This window comes from Bombyx mori, chromosome 14 (genome assembly GCF_030269925.1).
Source record: "Bombyx mori chromosome 14, ASM3026992v2".
In the NCBI taxonomy this organism is placed as follows: domain Eukaryota; kingdom Metazoa; phylum Arthropoda; class Insecta; order Lepidoptera; family Bombycidae; genus Bombyx; species Bombyx mori.
Window position 1 is genome coordinate 9,159,556 of NC_085120.1, and position 20,276 is coordinate 9,179,831.

The 20,276-nt window shown below is 37.9% G+C and overlaps 1 protein-coding gene across 2 annotated transcripts in view; it reads right to left on the minus strand.

Moving 5' to 3' along the window:
* LOC101741429 (uncharacterized) overlaps positions 1-20,276 on the minus strand; it is a 53,776-nt gene that overhangs the window by 24,926 nt on the left and 8,574 nt on the right. For both annotated transcript variants that reach the window (XM_038015247.2, XM_038015245.2), the window contains exon 2: positions 16,793-16,842. The gene's annotated coding sequence lies outside the window, so the exon portion shown is untranslated. The remainder of the gene's footprint in view (positions 1-16,792; positions 16,843-20,276) is intronic.

Below are 20,276 nucleotides of genomic sequence, written 5' to 3' on the forward strand. Positions count from 1 at the left end.
GCGTTGGTGGCATATGATAGATAACGTAAGCCAGGGCGTTGTAAAAAATGCAGCCACGTGTCTATGGTTAATTCTAAACGCTTCGTAATTGATGTTTTGGTATACTACCGCACATTATATAACGTTTTTTCACATTGCGCTTATTAAAAATTAAATGAGATTTTCAATCGCTAAAGATGATGAAGATAAAGATAATGAAGTCGCAGCAGTTGAGCAGGGTGACAATATTGCTTTTGCGGTGTATCAGAGAAGGGTCATATCTTGCTAAAATTCTTGGCTCCGAACTCGACTTTAGACAACAGATAAGCCCATACAATACAATAGTCCTATATGAATGATACATCAATTATATCATCATCATCAATTATTTTCTTCGTTGTCGTAGCTCCTTACTCGATTTCTGACTAATATAGTGTATAGGGGAGCGAGGGGCTTTTTGTAACAGTTTTCATGAAAACTAATATATCTTGAGATTCATTGATTAAATTGCTACTAAATAAATATGGGTTGATGCTATAACTCTTCCTGTACCAAATCAAGTAAAAATAATAACATAACTATAGGCTATTATTTTACAATCAATTATTTTCTAGAAGAAGTGCGGTGTTACAACTTACCTCGTGCTTGGGGCAAGTTGTAACGTCTACCGGGGCAAGTAGTAACGACAATTCTTTGTTTATTTTTAACAAAATTGACATATTTCTACAGTAGGTATTATGTAATTGTTATCAAAAATCAATTCAAACAAACTTTTTAAGTAATCAACACCTAAAAATTAAGTTATCAACAGTTTTATTTAGTTAAACACTACTTCTATTCATCATGGCACATTTAAATCACAGTAAGTAATTAAATTATTCATATCTAAGGTACCTATGCTTCGTGATTATCTATTATTAATATATATCTAACAAAGTATTGCACTTATATAAGAATCAACATTTGGTGAGTTTCATTATAATTAAATTCAGTCTTCATCAGAGCTACAATTAATACAAATAAAAGATATAGTGTCTCCTATAACACATCCTACATGTGCCCACATCTTACAAATGATACACTCGACCCAATCTTCTTTATTTGAATCTGTATAAGCTTCCCCACATACTAGACAATACCACTCTTCTGATTCAGATTCGGAATTTGAACATAAAATTTTTTTTTTAGCTCTGTTCACTCCAGTTTTATTTTTTGTTGATTTACGTTTGTCTTTCCCCTTCCCCTTTCCTTTACCTTTTCCTTTAACTTTGTCATCTTTTTTCTGTTTTTTCTTCATCTTTTCCTCATATTCCTTTTGTAAAGCTTGTTTTTCAGGAGTGTCCGTCAATACTGTTGATTTTCTTTTGCGTCTGCTGTTTGTATTCATTTTTCTTGGTGGCGCCTTTGGTAGAGGTCTAATCTTCGATGGCGAAAAAGTTTTTTGTAAACTAGAGCAACTCAAAGTTGGTTCGTTCGCAGTTTCGATTTGGTTTATAATTTCCGTGGTGCTGATATCTAATTCAGGGGCAGAATCTAATAGTTCTGGATTTTCAAGATTCAATGATAAATTTTCTGTGACATTTACGATATCTGGTTCTTGTGTAGGATCTGGGCGATCAGTAACATAAGATGGCGCAAAGTCGGAGTCTTGGAAAATATCAGCATTCAAAGGCCATACACCAGAAGCTTTAAATCCACTCATAATATGATGACATGATTACGACTCCGGTTCGGCTCTTTGAATCCCCGAAATTTTCCTTGAAATCCCCGAAAATTTGACCAGAAACTGAGACCTTGATGAATCAAGGTCTCAGTTTCTTGCCAGTTGCCAACGGAGGCCGTCACTGCTTGAACACCTATTGTTACATATATGTAGTATGTTTCCGGAGTTTTTTTGTTTGTTGCTTAGATGGTTGCACGTGCTCACAGCCCAACGTAAATGCGCCACCCAACTTGAGATATAAGTTCTAAGGTATCAGTATTGTTGCAACGGCTGCCCCGCCCTTCTAACCGAAACGCATTACTGCTTCACGGCAGAAATAGGCAGGGCGGTGGTACCCACCCGTGCGGACTCACAAGAGGTCCTACCACCAGTACACAGTAGTGATAGATTTTTTCAGTTACTTTTGGGCTATGGTAATTTTAGCTATGCTCGGCCGGGGAGGTGAGAACGGAACACTAGCCCTTACAAGAGCAATGCTTCGCTGAATTTACCACCAGATCGGAATCGCGACCCACTGAGAAGATCCGGCGAGAAACTCAGTAGGCTGTGTCTGTGGCTAGGTTGCGCGTCGAATTTTTCTATGAAAACGGTGACCAATGCTTGGAGAGTAGAATGAATGAACCTTCATACGATTTCCGGATAGCTATGTCATACAAGATACTCTACAAACGAGATATATAGGAAACTGTTGATGTCTATGAGTCTTTATAAGAAGAATTGCAAAGAAGATTTTGATTATCAACATAAAAACTTCACTTATTTACAAAACGGTGAAATAAAACTGAAATAAAAGAAGTAGGTAATCCATCTTCTTTATATAGATCAGACATTTTTTTTTCTGTTCATAACAGGCAAAGACTGAAACATTACACTTAGATTAGGTGGCACCGTTACACATTCCATGTTAGTGATTAAGCCTCCTTGTTTGGTTTACGGGTAACACAAAGAGAATTCCTTTGCCGTAAAACGATACAGATGTATGGGATCGCGGTATTTGATGATGAAATACAATATTGCAGCGGCTGTCATTGACGATTAATGGCGGGAATGTTTTATAATTATCTGCGGTATGTCTGGGCCATCGAGAGAGAATTTTTTGTATGAAGTTTGGGACTTTAACGACAAAGTGATGTGGCGGTAGTCATTATAGAACAAATATTTGACAGACGCTTGAATTTAGCTAACGACATTTTCAAGATAAGCTTGCATATCTACAAGTTTCGAAGAATAACATTTGGTGCCCACTGAGTTTCTCGCCGGATTTTCTTAGTGGGTCGCGTTTCTGATCCGGTGGTAGATTCTGCGAAGCACGGCTCTTGCTAGTTAGTAAATTCGGCAGGTTTAGAGCCCCGTACCTACTCGCTCGGCGAACCCCTTGTGGTCACTAGAATCGATAGGGAAAAACCCTCGTGGCTAAGCGCGAATTCGCCGGTCTTGGTGAAACTGGAAGGACCTTCTGGCCACTAGTAATCCATTACTTCGTAAACATAAACAAACATTCAGACAATCGGACTACAAGGGAATTTCACCCGCTCGGTGGAGAATGTTCCTATAGTCGTTACCTCCCTGGTGACCTGTGACAGAGCAACTGCTGCCTTCACACTACTTTTGTGTACGAATTATGTGATCTAATAACAATCGTGATTGTAGGACTCAAACCGTGTTTCTTTATACTTTTTTTTAAATTTTGAACTAGGCACACTTGAATGAAACAAGTGAAAATCCTACGGGCGCGTCTATTTCTAGAAAAATGTCCAACGTACATAAGGCTGACCATGCACGGTGGGACATCTGCCCAGTAATTGTCGATTACAGAATTCGCAGCTGCTTCGCCGTTGAAGTTAAATGTCAAAGTTTTAATCAATAAACCGACGAGCAAGGTCGTAACGTTTAATCCTGCGACCTGCGCTAATAATTAAATTGAAACGGAATATAATTGAAAAGGTCACCGTGCATTCCTTACGCGTATTGACCCGGTTTAAACGAAGATGTATTTCGGGTTTTTTATTTTTATTTCGCAGATAGCACGGGCTGGATTTCGGCTTGCCTAATATTAGTGGTTATTGAAGCCACATAACGTGAACCTACTTTGGGACACGGAGTCTCAACTGTGATCTACAACCACTGTCCTCTTCAAGCCAGAACTCATCACTAAATGGCGTCAGGAAGATGCTGGAAGTCAAGCTAGCACTATTGACTTACAATACGCATTCTTTTTTCCCCTACAAATTCGCTGGTACCTTAAGAGACTATTTCGGCTACAGCCGGTAGGTCACGGTCTGAACTTGAGAGAATTTGGTAACACTAGACCTGCAAGAGCAGTGCTTCGCTGATTCCACCACCGGATCGGGGTCCCGAACCACTGAGAAGATCTGGCGAGAAACTCAGTGGGTTGTGTTTATGGGTTAGGTTGCATAATGAATTCGACAAAAAACAGTGACATGAGCTCGGAGTGCCTAAGGCCTGGTGTTATTACAAACACTATAAGTATTACTACAAAATAGATTTTAATAAATTTGTAGTGTATTTATTTAGCAATTATAGGAGGATACATCAAATAACTGTCCTTATTTAGACACGAATTTCCTGTAAACTAATTGTTTAATAATATTCCTGGTTAGCTTGCGTTCTCTTCATTTAATTCTGGAAGATGAGTAATTTTTAAACACGATTTCATTAGCTTTTGGTATTGTGTTTTTAGTTTTTAGTATGTCTGATTAACATGAAAGTTTTCACTCGTATCAAGTACCGATGACAAAAAAATAACATCGCTCTAATTTGACCACTCTTGACCAGTAATCAAGAGGATAAAAAGAAAAGATGAGAATTATTGTTAGTTCGATTTGCGTTATTTAATCGTATTTTTTGTTTGTTTCTAAATTACATTCTTGTATTATTTTATTAAGCAATTAACGATCGAGACAGTAGCTTTACATCTACTGTCTCGATAAAAGATGCTTCTTTTGTAATAGGAAAAACTCGAATCTTGTTTCTGACAATTTTACTTAAAGCCCGTTTTTTGTTTGTTACTTTTCCTCGCGAAGATTATTTACGTTGTGACGTTAATGTTTGTAAAGGATGATTGTATATACAATTGGGATGAACTGACAGTTTCTTGTTTAAAAGTAGCTACGGCATTAATTATATGGTGTCTACAACGTTTTCTCTAGAAACCGTCAGTTCATCCCAATTGCAGAACAGTAAACGGGTCTAAGGCAAGTGGCTACCTAATTCAAATTCGTCATTATCTTCACAAGTATTATTATGATTTTGTACTCAATGTCCCATCGATAACATGACAGCATCCAATCTAATCTTAACATTCTTTAGATATCAACTTACATTTATCTTACGAATTGAAGCTGCGTAAATTATTTACAGGAAAATTTTCTGATACTCCTACCTACCAGTGATCTACCGAAAATTTGGTTTACGACCAAGAATCGACAGGTATTTTTTTGTTTGCCTACGGGCTTAAGGTTCATAAAGTTGGGTGGTCATCGTCGTGAGATCTTTTGGAACGAAAGTGACCGAAAACAATAGTTTACAACCAGCGAGTCCTAACGATTATGGCTTAGGGAGTTGAAACGTGAACTCTTACAGTGCTGCTTATTCGTGAGCTCAATGTCGCTAGTTGAGTGGGCTATGGCAAGAGCTTGGAGCTTCTCTGGAGAATAAAATCTGAGGTTATTCGACAGAGGACTAAAGTCATCGACATAGCTCAGAGAATTGGCAAGCTAAAGTGGGCTCGATATACATGATGATCGCTGGAATTAACGGGTTCTTGAATAGAGCAACGTGGAACGCATCTTTTTTTTTTTTTATGATTGTAGGATTACTGGTGGCCCGGAGGCCTTTCCAGTTTCACCAGGACAGGTGGGCGAGCAAAGGCTCAGCCAGGAGGGGTGGGATTTGCTAACAGCTACACGAGCGCCTCCGAAGGAGACCTAACAGCTCAAGAGCAGCTGCTTCGCGAATGAATCTACTACCGGATCGGAATCGCGACCCGCTGAGAAGATCCGGCGAGAAACACAGCGAGCTGATTCATGGGTTAGGTTGCACGGCGAACTCTTTGTCGAGTTCGATGAGTACGGTTACCGAGGTCCCTAAGCCTGCTCCTAGTGTTAGAGCTGAAGGCGTCTAATGCAAAGGTTATTGAATCAGATGGATCCGTAAGGACGTGTCAAGGGCGTCGACGGTGACTGGCTTCTGCGTGATCAGGATTCGGGGAGTAGTCAGCGGCGGCAACGATAAGGCGATTATCATGACGCCATAGCCTTATCGAAGTACCGTTCCGACGCTGACTTCATGTATTTCTGGATAGATTCGAGGCCCAGGTCGTCGTGTAGGTCAACGTTCCTCACGAACCACGGAGCTCCGACGGCTAGCCTGCAAAAGCGGGATTTTAGAGATTGGAGGGTGTCTATGTGTGTGCGGGCCGCGTAGGAATGCATCTCAGCCAAGTAGTGTCTTACGAAAGGTGGCCAGCAAGAGACATCTCAAGAGCTTCTTTCAGTAAATGGGCTTATTTCGTAAATTGTTTTATTCAATGTAGTATAGAAAAGACAGTTAATAATAAACAGCGGCTATTTACTGTTGGATCCAAATTTGTTTGGATGAAATGGAATCTCAATCGAAGCGTATTCAGTTGAGTATAGAGCAGTGAAATTACTTAGTGCATTACCGTTCAATTCATCAATTTACAGTGCTTATAACCTATCTACAGAGTATTTACTCAGATTTTTCGAAAGCATAACAGTGCCAATTATTGTTTAGCAATACAGGATCTTGAACACAAGAGCGAGTGATGATGTTCAGTTTTTACTCTAACTTAAAACAGAGCGTATAATCTAGTTCATATACAGCACACGAGTCTATTTGTTTCCGTACAAAGCCAAGAGAAAAAAAACCATTTAATTAATGAACTGTAATGATAGCGATACCATATCGCAGTGCAAAATTGTTAGGAATGCGGTAAGTGTGAACACGTCTGTTCATTGAATTGGAATTGAAATTAATTAGTGATGAGAAATGGTGACCACGGTATGGTGATTTGGCTTAGGCTGTACTACTGTACTGACTGCCAAGTATAGAGTGTCGACTCGATAAAGATTGGGAGGGATTTTATACTGAAAACGAAATTCAACTGGAGTTGTTAACTCAACATAAGGGGTTTAGTCTTGGATTTCAACTAACATTATGGATAGTGACTGGACATTTTCAGGCATAGCACAAGAGACATTTGGGGTGCGTTGTGTGTGAATGAAGGTTCGGTAAAATATATTTAAATGAGAACAAATATTTAATAGTTTGTTCGTGTTACTTTTTTAAATTTCATATCTGTTTGCTAAAACTATCTATCTGTGAGTGTCAGAGAGAAATACCAATGACAGAAATGTCAGTGAAAAGAATGTTTGGTTATGCAGAAGAAATAAATAAATAATTTCATTCAAGTTGTTTCATCTTTGCATAATTTGAATTAGCTTACCGTCTTATATCCGAATAAGTGGACAATTGCAGAACTGAGCACTCGTTGTTTGATACAGTTACAACATAAAGACAACCCACTGAGTTTTTCGACGGATCTTCTCAGTGGGTCGCGATTCCGGTAGCAGATTCTGCGAAGTACTGCTCTTGCTAGGACTAGTGCTGGAAAATTCTCTCAGGTTGATAGCTCGTGAACTCACCCACCTGTCCGCGGATACCCGAAATAACCCTTAAGATACCAGCGAATAGGTATGGCAAAAAACAGTGGCAATCAATTTAACGACTTACACAGTTCAATGCCATCGAATGAATAATTGCGAAAGTTCATGACGTATTATCTATACTGATTAGAGGAAAGATTTGTTTGTTTGTTTGTATTGAATAGGCTCCGAAACTACCGAACAGATTTGAAAAATTCTTTCACTGCTTGGAAGCTACACTATTCCCGAGTGACATAAGCTATTATCTTTTTTTTTTAATTAGGGGTCCTTACTAAAACTCCAATAATGTAACGCAAGGTGTAAAAAATTACCTAAAATATTCTTTACATCGCGTGCCCTGAGAAAACTATTCATGATAGAATAAAATAATGTACTACGACTTTGTAGAACACATTTGTGGCACGACAGCACTATTATAGTTATGCCGCAACAGGTGTTATTTTATTTATAAAAATAAAACAACGTCAAATATCGTTGAAATTTTTGTTAAAGACTCGAGCGGAGCCGGAGCGGGCCGCTAGTTAACAATAAATTTAAACATGATTTTTCAGTTTTCACTCGCTTGTCACGCTAACGCACTTCGCTTTTCAATACAATACGAAATTTAGTTTGATCGTATAATCAAAAATTAACTCTATTTTGTTACGGTCGAAGGCATGTTTTTTATTGTCATTGTACGTTTTATGTTTTTCTTGCATTTTTCCGGGTGGACAGTCGCTTGTGATTAGTCATTGTGAATGTAATGAGCGCGATGTTGCGTCGGATCACGGTAATGGTCTCATTGTTTTAGGTTTCTTACCCGTGGCCATGAACCTGTTTGTGAGCGGCCCTGAACCACGTTACTCATGATACTAGATACCATGTACTATTTTCTTTTAGTTATATTAAAAATCGGAGAGAAATTTTAACTGACCTTAAGAGGTTAGCGTTCAAAACATGGGCCTTTTTGAATACTACAATTAGTTACAATTTGGTAACAAACATTTGAAATGAACATAATATTTCAGCGTTACAATCATTCTTGATTTGAATATGCCTGTAACGTAAAAATACTCTTTGGCAAGAATGTTGCGGATCCAATTGGAATATAGAATATTCTAGTCAAAGATTTAAGAAAAAATGTTTTTTTTTTCACAGATTTGATAAGCTTCAATTTACTTTTGAATTTCCTAATTCTATTCATACTTTTTCTAATCGGAGTTTTTGTCGACGGTCTAATAAAAGATCTCGAATAGTCAAAATAAACCACTAATATCTGTAAACACTGCATATTTACTGAGGGTAGAGTGTAGTGTGAGTTCGCGCACAATGGGTATGGTGGGTACAATGATTCGGCCTCAATGCACTCTGAGGTTAAAAGTCAAAGTGATTGGTGGCATTTAACGCTATATTATCTATAGAAACAAATAAAGAAATAATAATAATAAGCTGAAGAAAATAAACGCATTTGAAATGTGGTGCTGGAGACGAATGCTCCGAATTCCGTGGACGGCCAAGAGGACAAATAAATCTATCCTGGATCAGCTTCGCATCCGAGTCGGGCTCTCAACAATCTGTTACCAGAGGATCCCTAGCTACTTCGGTCATATTGCCCGCCGACAGTCAGATAACTTGGACAAAGTGATTGTGACGGGCAAAGTAGAAGGAAAGAGACCCCGCGGCCGATTACCTAGCCGTTGGCGTGATCAAATAACCGCCTTAACTGGGCTGCCAGACGCAACCGCCATTCAAGAAGCGGAGGACCGGACGAGATGGAAACAGCTCACGAGACAGGCCACGGTCAAGTTTCAGGGACACGACCTTCAGCAATGAAGATAGCGACGAAGAAGAAGAAGATCTATAGAATGTGTTGACCACTGTAACTGCAGCCTCAATCAGAACGTGAAAAATCGATCGCTTAAAAGAAAGTAACTGTCAAATATGGAAAAAGCGCCCAAACAGACATATACTGGTTGACCTCATTGGCTCTGTGGATGGTAACAGCACAGGGTATTCAAATCATCGTGATGTGTTGGCTGCACACGATTCGAATGTTGGCGACACGGGCGTGACAATGGACTTGTTTTGTCACTGTACACTTACTTGCAATTAACCGTAGTAATTGGTTGAGAGGTCTTCACGTAGGCAGAATTCTAGAACTTTCGTAAGAAGCCGACAATATCCCACTAGAAGGCTGACGTAGGGAATTAGTACCATACGACACGTGTTCGGTCGTATCTGCGACCTCTGTGTGCTTAGTGCGAGTTTTTTAACGTTCTCGATAGCGTAAACGTTAACTCAGATTTGTATGCAGTTGGAACAGCGCCCTTAGCGGCAAACGGCAAACTCGCCCTAAGCACACCGACCTAAGAGCCATCCCTGAAGTCGTATTGTTAGTGAAATTTATTTATGAACATGTTTAACAAAAAATGTCTTGATAGATAACATCATACTAACGTATTTTCTGTACATTTACCCGGGTCGTGTTATTTATGACAGTAAAATGTTTTCTATATGTGTTAATCAAGGGTAAGAGATATTTTAGTACGTAATTTCATTCAAATCTGTATAGACAGTAATATTTGTATGGTTTTAGTAGTAGCATACATCCAAACATATAAACTTTCACATCTATGATCTTAGTTTTATAGTAAGCGTAATAGGCGTATAGTATGGGTATATGGTATGCATAGATAAACATCTGTGATCTTAGTCTTATAGTATGTGTAATAGGCGTATAGTATGGGTATATGGTATGCATAGATAATATCGTATTATGTTTTGTAGCCAACCAATAACAGAATTGTTAATTACATATTTTAAATATGACCACAACATATTACGCGTCGGTATTATTGTTGAATATCGGCCATTTTGTTTTTCCCAATGACTCAATGTTTATTCCGATCACGTACATCGACGGTAAGTGTTACCGCGGGACTACCGCGTTATGTATAGCGACTTACTGTATAAGCTACAATTTTATTTCACATAATTCTTGTCACAATGTGAGAATCTAAACAGAAATAATACTTTAATAATACCTTGTAGAATATTGTGAGGGTCCAGCGTAAAACAGGCGGTTTTGTTAATAATGTATCCGTGAAGAGAAGTCCAGACAATAAAAGAACGTACTCAAGAATGATATGATGTATGTTTTTGTTTACGTACTAGTTAGTGGTCCCGCAGTAGTCGAAATTCGACTATAATTAATTGAAATTATAAGTTTGAACATTATTATGGTTCTATTGTCAAAGACTATTTAATATACTTCTATAATCACAGATTTCACCAAGACTACACTTTAGACAAATATTAACAAAGACAAACAATATTTAATCTATTCTCAATTTGACCATAGACTTTATGCAATAAAAAAGTTTGACAATAAACAAAATTAAATAATATGCATGCGTGGGTGTGTCAAATACATGATAGTGTGTGTAATGTTTTCTTTAGTGATTTAATGTTTCTTTTATGCATTATTTAATAAAAATATTAGCATTGTACACTCCTTCTCTGTATTCTCTATAAGTATGGGAAATTTCATACTCCTCCGTCCGCGCAATTTTCGTAAAAAGGGATACAAAGTTTTTGTTTCACGTATTAATATATAATATAGATATTTGTTGTTATGTAGATTATTTTCGGAAAACAATAACTTTAGTTTAGTCTAGACTAAACTTTTTTATTGCTTAGATGAGTGGACGAGCTCATAGCCCAATTGGTGTTAAGTGGTTACTGGAGCCCATAGACGTCTACAACGTCAATGCGCCACCCGCCTTCAGATATGAGTTCTAAGGTCTCAAGTATAGTTACGACGGCTACCCCACCCTTCAAACTGAAACGCATTACGGCTTTAGGGCAGAAACAGACAGGGTGGTGGTACCTACCCGCGCGGACTCACAAAACGTCCTACCACCAGTAATTACGCAAATTATAATTTTGCGGGTTTCATTTTTATTACACGATGTTATTCCTTCACCGTGGAAGTCAATCGTGAACATTTTTTGAGTACGTATTTCATTAGAAAAATTGGTACCCGCCAGCGGGATTCGAACACTGGTGCATCGCTCAACACGAATACACCGGACGTGTTATCCTTTAGGCCACGACGACCACTAATTATTATAACAATAGCGAAAAAAAATTGTATCAGATATTTTTCCTAACAAATAGCGTGAATTCTATACGAAAAGTCTTAGATTTACTTTTACCGGACCTCGAACGTAGGACTAAACCAAATTAAACCGATGCACATAAGTATTATGTACATTACTTGCATGCATACCACGATGCGTGCTCCATTGTCTCCGCCCTCAATATGTCATAGACAATTTCACACCATAGAGAAGCACGACGTAACTGTGACTCGCGTTGTCTATGGTATTGCATAATTAATTGTTGCCATGTCTATTCAAGGTTCGCTAATAATTAAAGTAATATTCGTTTGACACAAAATCAAACCATCAGTAATGTACACTAAGAGATACTTCAAATACAATGGTAGTAGATTATCAAACGTGAAGATGCTAAAGTTATAAGATACATAAAACAATGATAGGCACTCTTATAACCCGAGCTAAAGAACCCCAGCGTGAATTGGAACTGAAAGTAACCAATACAACAGTTTTTGATTACGTCTGCCATTAGTAAATACAGAGAAAATGTCACTTGTTGCTCGCATGCCGATGTTTTCACAAATGTTTACAATGTAGACCTTAACAAGTTCAGAGCTGGCATTCTGTGTTTTAATAGAAAGTATTTTTTTTGGTATAACTGTAGGCTTAGACGACGGAAGGAAGATCTTCCACCGAGCGGGTGATATTGCTCGTCAGACCGACGGTCCGAATGTTCTTGTTCAGAACTTGTATAATATATGCAGGCTTATCTTGAAAGTCGTAAGCGAGATTCAGGCATCTGTCAAATATCTTACGTCGTATGATGGCTTCCCCTCCGAGACGAAGTTGTGTCATTTAGTTAGCGTTGTCCGTGCTGAGATTAGCTTGCAAGTGCCAGTGCTGCTGGAAGTCTACGGTGATTCGAGACCGAGCTTGAATGCTGCGTGAGTGTCAGGCATCTGTCAAATATCTTGGGTTGTATGAAGGCTACCCGCCACATACCTTTATATCTCTTTCTTACACTAAATCAAATCGAAGTTATGATCTCCAAAAGACAGTGAAGCCGAGCTTTTTCTTTAAGCTCGCAAATTATTTATTAGTAAATTATATATTAAAGTCGAGTTAAAGTTACTCCCTTGTTTGAATTACAGGTATATTTAGAATTTCACACGTAGATCAATAGACGTCGCTTCCTCCGCTCCGCCCATGGTTGTCAAAATGCCATTAATATCGTATTTAAGGATGATTTAAGGACGTGTTGATGTCCGTCATTTGGAATTTGTCATTGGTAATGGATAAATTGTCAGTTGTACGTAAATGCTTTAACGATTTTTTGTGGGTCGAAAGTTTAACGAAGAGAGATTTATGTTGGTCGTTTTGGTATATATAAAACGTATATCAAATCAATATACAGAAACATCATGGAATATATTTCAGAGAAGCGCTTCGTGCCATCTTCGCTTTTACATATTATGAAATCCATTAGATATTATTAGTGTGGACTATTTCCCGCTATGACCTTTTTATTCTATCCTACTTACATATGTTTGTAGCCGGCTATTTCCCCCTGTGACTTTGCTGGTAAACCTAGACGTTATACCAGCCTAACCAGGCGAGTAGATGAGCTCACGGGGCTCTAACCTGAGGACGTTGCTAAGCCTAGCCCTAGCAAAAGCAGTACTTCACAGAATCTGCCACCGGATCGGGAATGCAACTCACTGAGAAGATCCGGCGAGAAACTCGGTGTGTCTGAGGGTTGGTTTGCTCGCCGAACCCGTCATCGCAAGCAACGGGTTCGACGAGAGCGGTGACCGGTGCTTGAGGTACATAAAAGTACCGGCACTGGATTGGGAGGATCCGAATCGTGTGTCAATCTTGTTATATTTCGCTCCGACGCCGCGACCTATGTATATTATTATTACGTGAATGTACCAAAGAATCTATATATTAATACGTGAAGCAAAAACTTTGTATCCCTTTTTACGAAAATTGCGCGGACGGAGGAGTATGAAATTTTCCACACTTATCTTAATATATATAAATCTCGTGTCACAATGTTTGTCCTCAATGGACTCCTAAACCACTTAACCGATTATAATAAAATTCGCACACCATGTGCAGTTCGATCCAACTTGAGAGATAGGATAGTTTAAATCTCAAATTATAGTCGCAATTTTAATTTATTGCTAATTATTTGTCTGTTATTATTTGACAGTCACAATTATCTGTTATCTCCAAATGATTCTAACAGATGTCGATACCTTTCGACTGGGTTGAGTAAGTAATCAATAGATGGCGCATATATGGCAAAACAACGTTTGCCGGGTCAGCTAGTAGAGAATATAGAGAAGAAGTGCACAATGCTAATATATTTTTTAAATAATGCACAAAAGATACATTAAATCAATAAAGAAAACATAACACACACTACACACCATGTATTTGACGCACACACGCATGCATACTATTTATTGTCAAACTTTTGTTCTTGACGTCTGTTGTCAAATTGAGATTAAATATTGTTTGTCTTTGTTAATATTTTTTATAGTGTAGTCTTGGCGAAATTGGTGATTATTTCTATAATCACTATTATGATCAGTATTAAGATAATTGTATTTATTTATATTTATACTTCTGTATAAAATACAATCATAATAGTGTACAAACTTACAATTCCAATTAATTATAGTCGAATTTCGACTACTGCGGGACCTCTAGTACGATTTCGACGAGTTTCACTCAAATTTGTTCGCATTTCAATATAGTTATGGCCTCTTCAAATTAAAATGTACATTGATTAACAAACTGGGACTAGTATTAATTTTAAATGGATTTCATCCGGTCGGGTCGGGCCGATCGCTATGGAATAAGCTATGGTTGGTACACCGCCTTTCTACCACTATACCATTGTACCGTTACCGACAAAAATGTACTGTGTAATATATGTGACCTCCTCGCTTAGTGCTAATTGAGGTTACAACTTGACGGCTTAATATTTATTGCTTAAAAGAACTGTATTTTAGCAATATATGGTACTCGTATATTTCCGTAACGAATCTAATGGCAGTAATTCCTTCCAATCACCAGTAAATGAACTAGTGCACTCACATCTAGCAATAGGTAAGCAAAAAAATAATATTATCATAGCTATTTTAGCATCAAGTATAAAAACAGTAAAATAATTAAATAAACGACAACGAACTTCTAAACAATATATGTACAACAAAAATTGGGATTTTTTTTAAACCAAACTCCTATAGAATAATCGAAAACAAGCTTTAAAGTTATGCTCATAAAGTTGATTTTCACATTTCGATTGATGGAAATATTTGACTTCACTACCTGAAGTTTCGAAAAGTTATTAATGTTAAAAAAAAAAAACGAGGGCAATCCGCGAACTCTGAGTCACGGAGTGACGCACCGCCATTCATGAATTGTCCGGGTACTACGAGGGAATGTCGTTCTAAGAATGTGAGTTATCTTTACACAGGCTTCTTGAGATATTACTATTGGTGACTCATTTTGTTTTGACTAAAACCAGTTTATCGATTCATTTAATGACTCTTGGAGGTATCCTGGAGTGACATAATTAGGAATAAGTGACGTTGTAGTGTTCTCATACTTGTCAATCTTATACATCGATGCCTCCAATGAAGACTACGCTAACTCCAAATTCGTAGGTTTACAGGAGGAGCGCTTAAACGAAAAAAGTTGATAAAACCTTTATTATTGCAGATATATTTATGGATTTTTCTCGTGTAACTAGCTGATTTACTCTTGCTTCGAGCCCCATCAATAATGATTTGTAATACTTTTAAAATAGTGAAGCGATTTGCGTGAAAAACGAAAATTTCAAAACTCGAGTAGTGTTCATTGGAGGCATCGACATATCCCGTGTAAGATTGACAAGTGTGGACACTCAAGGTACTCGAATCGTTCGATGCTACTATGTAGTATTCAGATTTTTTTTTATTGCTTAGATGGGTGTACGAGCTCACAGGTGGGCACCTGGTGTGAAGTGGTTACTGGAGCCATAGACATCTACGACGTAAATGCCCCACCCACCTTGAGATATAAGTTCTAAGGTCTCAAGTATAGTTACATGGCTGTCCCACCCTTCAAACCGAAACGCATTACTGCTTCACGGTAGACATAGGCGGGGTGGTGGTGCCTACCCGCACGGACTCTTTTTTTTTTCCTTCACTAATCTGAGAGCCTTGAGAGGCTATATCAGCGTAACCTTAACTAGTAGGTGAGCGCACGGGGCTCAAACCTGACGACGTTGCTAACACGAACCCTAGCTAGAGCCGTGCTTCGCAGAATCTACCACCGGATCGGAAACGCGACCTACTGAGAAGATCCGGCGAGAAACTCTGTGGGCTGTGTCTGTGGGTTCATTTACTCATCGAGCCCTTCGTCGCAAGCGACGGGTTCGACGAGAACGATGACCGACGCGCGGACTCACAAGAGGTCCTACCATCGGTCAAAATCTCGCAGACTGGTACGATTTTTTCCAACGAAATACGTACTTCACGGATAACTTCCACGATGGACGAATAGCATCGTGGAATAAAAAATAATCACTCAAAAATAATAATTTACGTATTATCTAAACTATCGACGTAAACCTTCAGGGTGGGTAGTTATTATGTATTTTATGTCGTAAAGTAATCAAAATTGTATGAAGCTATAACTTTCCTATTCTTTAGTTTAACTGCTCAGAAAAAAATGCATCTTTTAAGCGAGTGTGCTAAGTATGTCGTGTTCATATTACGTAAGCTGTCAGAATTGATTTAGCCTCAGAGGCTTATGCTATTATACCACTGAAGTATGAAACCTATACAACCCAAAACAGACGGCTGAACTGAGGTGACAATGACATTTGGTGCGCTAAACATGGCGGATTTTCGGCCTCATTAGACATTTACGTATATTCATGTTTCATTTTATATACGCACTGAAATACTGTTAAATTGTTTTCCTGCGAGTTACAGTGCTGAGTAAGAACGAGATAGATATATGTTTATGTGTGTGCCTTCAAAATGGGTGCTATTTATATAAGCAATTGTACGTATAGAACAACACGTCGTGTCCCTACTATATAGGTCTATGTAGTATACTGAGGTTTTCGTTCGACATTTAATTTGAAAACTTAAATACTTTACATAGATAAAAAACTAATCTTTCGGAGACATTAGTGCATTTATGTCATTAGGTCATTCACCTGCGAGATGGTCGTTACGAAGTAAAAGCAATTGAACTGAATATCTCCTTTGACTCACCTGATTCACTTCCTTAAATGTTTCCACGTGCAGATCGGGTGCGTTTGGATCTGGAAAGAAAATGAAAGTAATTAATTACCTGTTTTAGAAGAGAACAACTAATTTCACTTAAGTTTGTTGTATAACAAATACTGCGAAAGAATTCAATAAAACCTATTGCGACTTATTTTTCTCAAAGGCAAACATATGATATGCAATTTTGAACTTTACGACAAAAGGAAATGTAACTTAATTTATAGTCCATTTAAAGGTAGATATCTGTTTTCTTCATAAAGATCCCATATCAAATACCATATTATCTAATTCCACTGCGGCTTGTCTCAAGGAACATGGCCATAGTCGATTTCAATTTATATAAAAAAAATATTCTAATTAGTCGATTTTTGTAAAACAAGTGACTGCAAAGTGTCAATTTTGACTGTATTACGATCGTAGATGATGTTGTCCTTTTCGCTCTTTATGTGAGAGCAGACATCAATATAATTTGTGAATAATATGTACTTAATCGTAAAATTAATTACGAGCCTCGTTTTCACTATAGATCACGCAGTTAGAAGTAGGTACTTAGAAGAAAACTCAACAAACCGCGGCTAGGAATTGTAATGGGATAACCGCTTGATTTTTCAGTCGAGTGCTGATGGAGGCACTTCTTGCGTTACTGCAGCAAGACAAGTGGTGACTGAGCGCATTTCTCTCGTGAGGATTGGCTCTTACAGCACTGAATAGCGTTTTTTCTCCGAACAATGGGCATGACAAGGCATATCACCGGCATGTCAGTCTGGTGTGACCACGCTCTCATTACATTATAGTGATTGTATGTAAAACCACGGTGCTGGGTGCGCTCGATGAGATTATTTCAACAGCTCACTTATTTTGGGGTTGTCAGGAATTAAATTTGTGTTTAAATATAGTTTTTTTTTTGTCATCGGATTTCGGGAGTTCTAGACATACGAGTAATTAAAACAAATTTTATGGGTTTAATCTGGCGTTTCTTATTGTCACTATGTTATTTCCGACGTTTCGAATACTTAACGGTTTTCGTGGACGACTAAGGTGTTGTTGATATACGTCTATATATCGACGCTAGATTAAACTTTAATATATAATAGGATTAATTATAGTGGATGAAACATTTTCCTTAATGTTTTGAGATTGTGGATTTATTTCTGTCGAGAAACACAATATTTTCTGTTGAAGCCAAGCATTAAACTTGGGATTTTTTGTTCAGTAGACGGTAACAAATCCATACCAACCAACCATCCAACTTTTGTGGTGGTACCATTCAGTTAATCGCAGCATTGGTAAAACAGGCTACATTCTTTTCTCATTATTTCATTCATTCATTGCAATAGGTTAACGTTTTTATTTTAAGAGTGGGATATTCAGTTTCATGCAACTTCATGTTTCAAGATGTTCATGGAATCCGGTAATCACTTAATATTAGATGGACAGTTAGTGGAAAATATAATTAATTCTGGTTATTTGAAATTTAGTGTTTAATTTACGTGTGTGGTATCCTTATGTTGGCAATACAACTGTATTCAGCGTTGAATTATAATGAACCTAATGTCTCAAGCATAATGTTTACTTTGTTTTGAAAGAAACACCCCGAGCGAACAACCCGCTATAGAAATTTTATTTCATAATACATCTTTATCTTGAGGTAACACATTAAAGAATTCCTACTTCTTACGCGTTCACCGTCGATTTTAAAATAAATATCTACAACTTTCACTTGGGAATTCTAAAATTAATTTGAATATTTAGCAGATAATGTGTCTCTTATTATTAATAGAAATACTACAGTTACATTTTAAATAGCTTATTTTAAATTCGTCTTTTAGTATGGTAACACCGCATGAGTCACGGACGGCGCGGTATGCCGGTGACAATACCTAACATTACACACTTAGAAATGTACATAATAAATTCATATTTAAATTACAAGTGATTTAATTTAATATGATATTTAATCCCTTCTAGAATTTATGATTTAAATTTTCTAGAGGTTATAATCGTAATATTTAGTTGAGATAAATGCGAGCATAGTTTTTTTGTAGTACTAGTGTTTGAATCCTGTGTTAGCCCACCTAGTTTCTCGCCGGATCTTCTAAGTGGGTCGCGTTTCCGATCCGGTGGTAGATTCTGCGAAGCAGGCTCTTGCTAGGGTTCATGTTAGCAACGTCAGGTTTGAGCCCCGCAAGCTCATCTACTAGTTCGGTGAATCTAGAATAGCCCTTCGAGGTTATTAGAATAGGTAGGAAAAACATATATTGAATCGTGCGCCATAACAAGTGACGCGGGCATTCCAACCCCGCTTTTTTTGCTAACCTAAAAACTGGGATTGCCTGTACAATATTTTCTTCAGTTTTCGCGGGTCGTAGATAATGAACACTGCTTTTCTTTAATTACGCGTTAATTATTTTCATTTTATATTTATGTACATATTTCGAATAATTTACGGTTGTCCGTGAATACGAAAACGATAAACTTAGGTAATTTAATTTATTGTCTCTATAGGTTGGGTCTGTAGGCTACGACAATTGCTGAACAGTTCCGCGGTGAAATTTTATTGTGATTGTAAGTCTTCTTAAAGAGGTGTTTCATTCATAAAATTGCTACACGAATAATACTTATTTCATTTCAGCATACACTAACATCTTAACGATTATTTCACACCTCTATTCTCTTTAGGATGTTATGTAACAGTATATGATGTTATCATAAATATCGTATTTCACATTCTGGAGCTCAATACGGGTGGTCAGTAAGCGATACATGATATTGTTTTATCTACAGGATGGCATGAACTAATTTCTCACAATTACGTCGTGTGTGTGTGATTAAAATATTCTCCTCACATCTTTACTAGTTATGCTTACAGTTTTAATTTATTCAAAACCCTCCAAATCGAGATGAGACTTTTTTCCTACCTAAGCTAGAGTGACCATATAACGTCACCGGGCTAGTAGATGAGCTCGCGGGGCTCAAACCTGATGACGTTGCTAACCTGAACCCAGCAAGAGCCGTGCTTCGCAGAATCTACCACCGGATCGAAAACGCGACCCACTGAGAAGATCCGGCGAGAAACTTAGTGGGCTATTCGCTCGCCGAACCCTTCGTCGTGAGCGACGGGTTCGACGAGAACGATGACCGGTGCTTGGAGTACCTAAAAGCACTGTTAGTGGATCGGGAGGATCTGAAATGTCGTGTTTTGGGCGACGTCGACTGTTTACCATTTGGTACGCAGTAAAAGCTATGTAGATGAGACAATTTACGGTCACTAAACTAAATGCATCTGCATTCACTTCGAATGTAAAATAATTTGGAAAGTTTTGATTTTATTTTCCGTCTTTATGTTATGGTCCTCGTCTCCCAGGGTTGACGTATGCAGTTCATATTATGCACCCAGAATAATAAAACGTTTTCATACGGTTCTTTTGCTTTGTTCGTTTGGCACTACACAAAAGTTTACGAGTTTGAA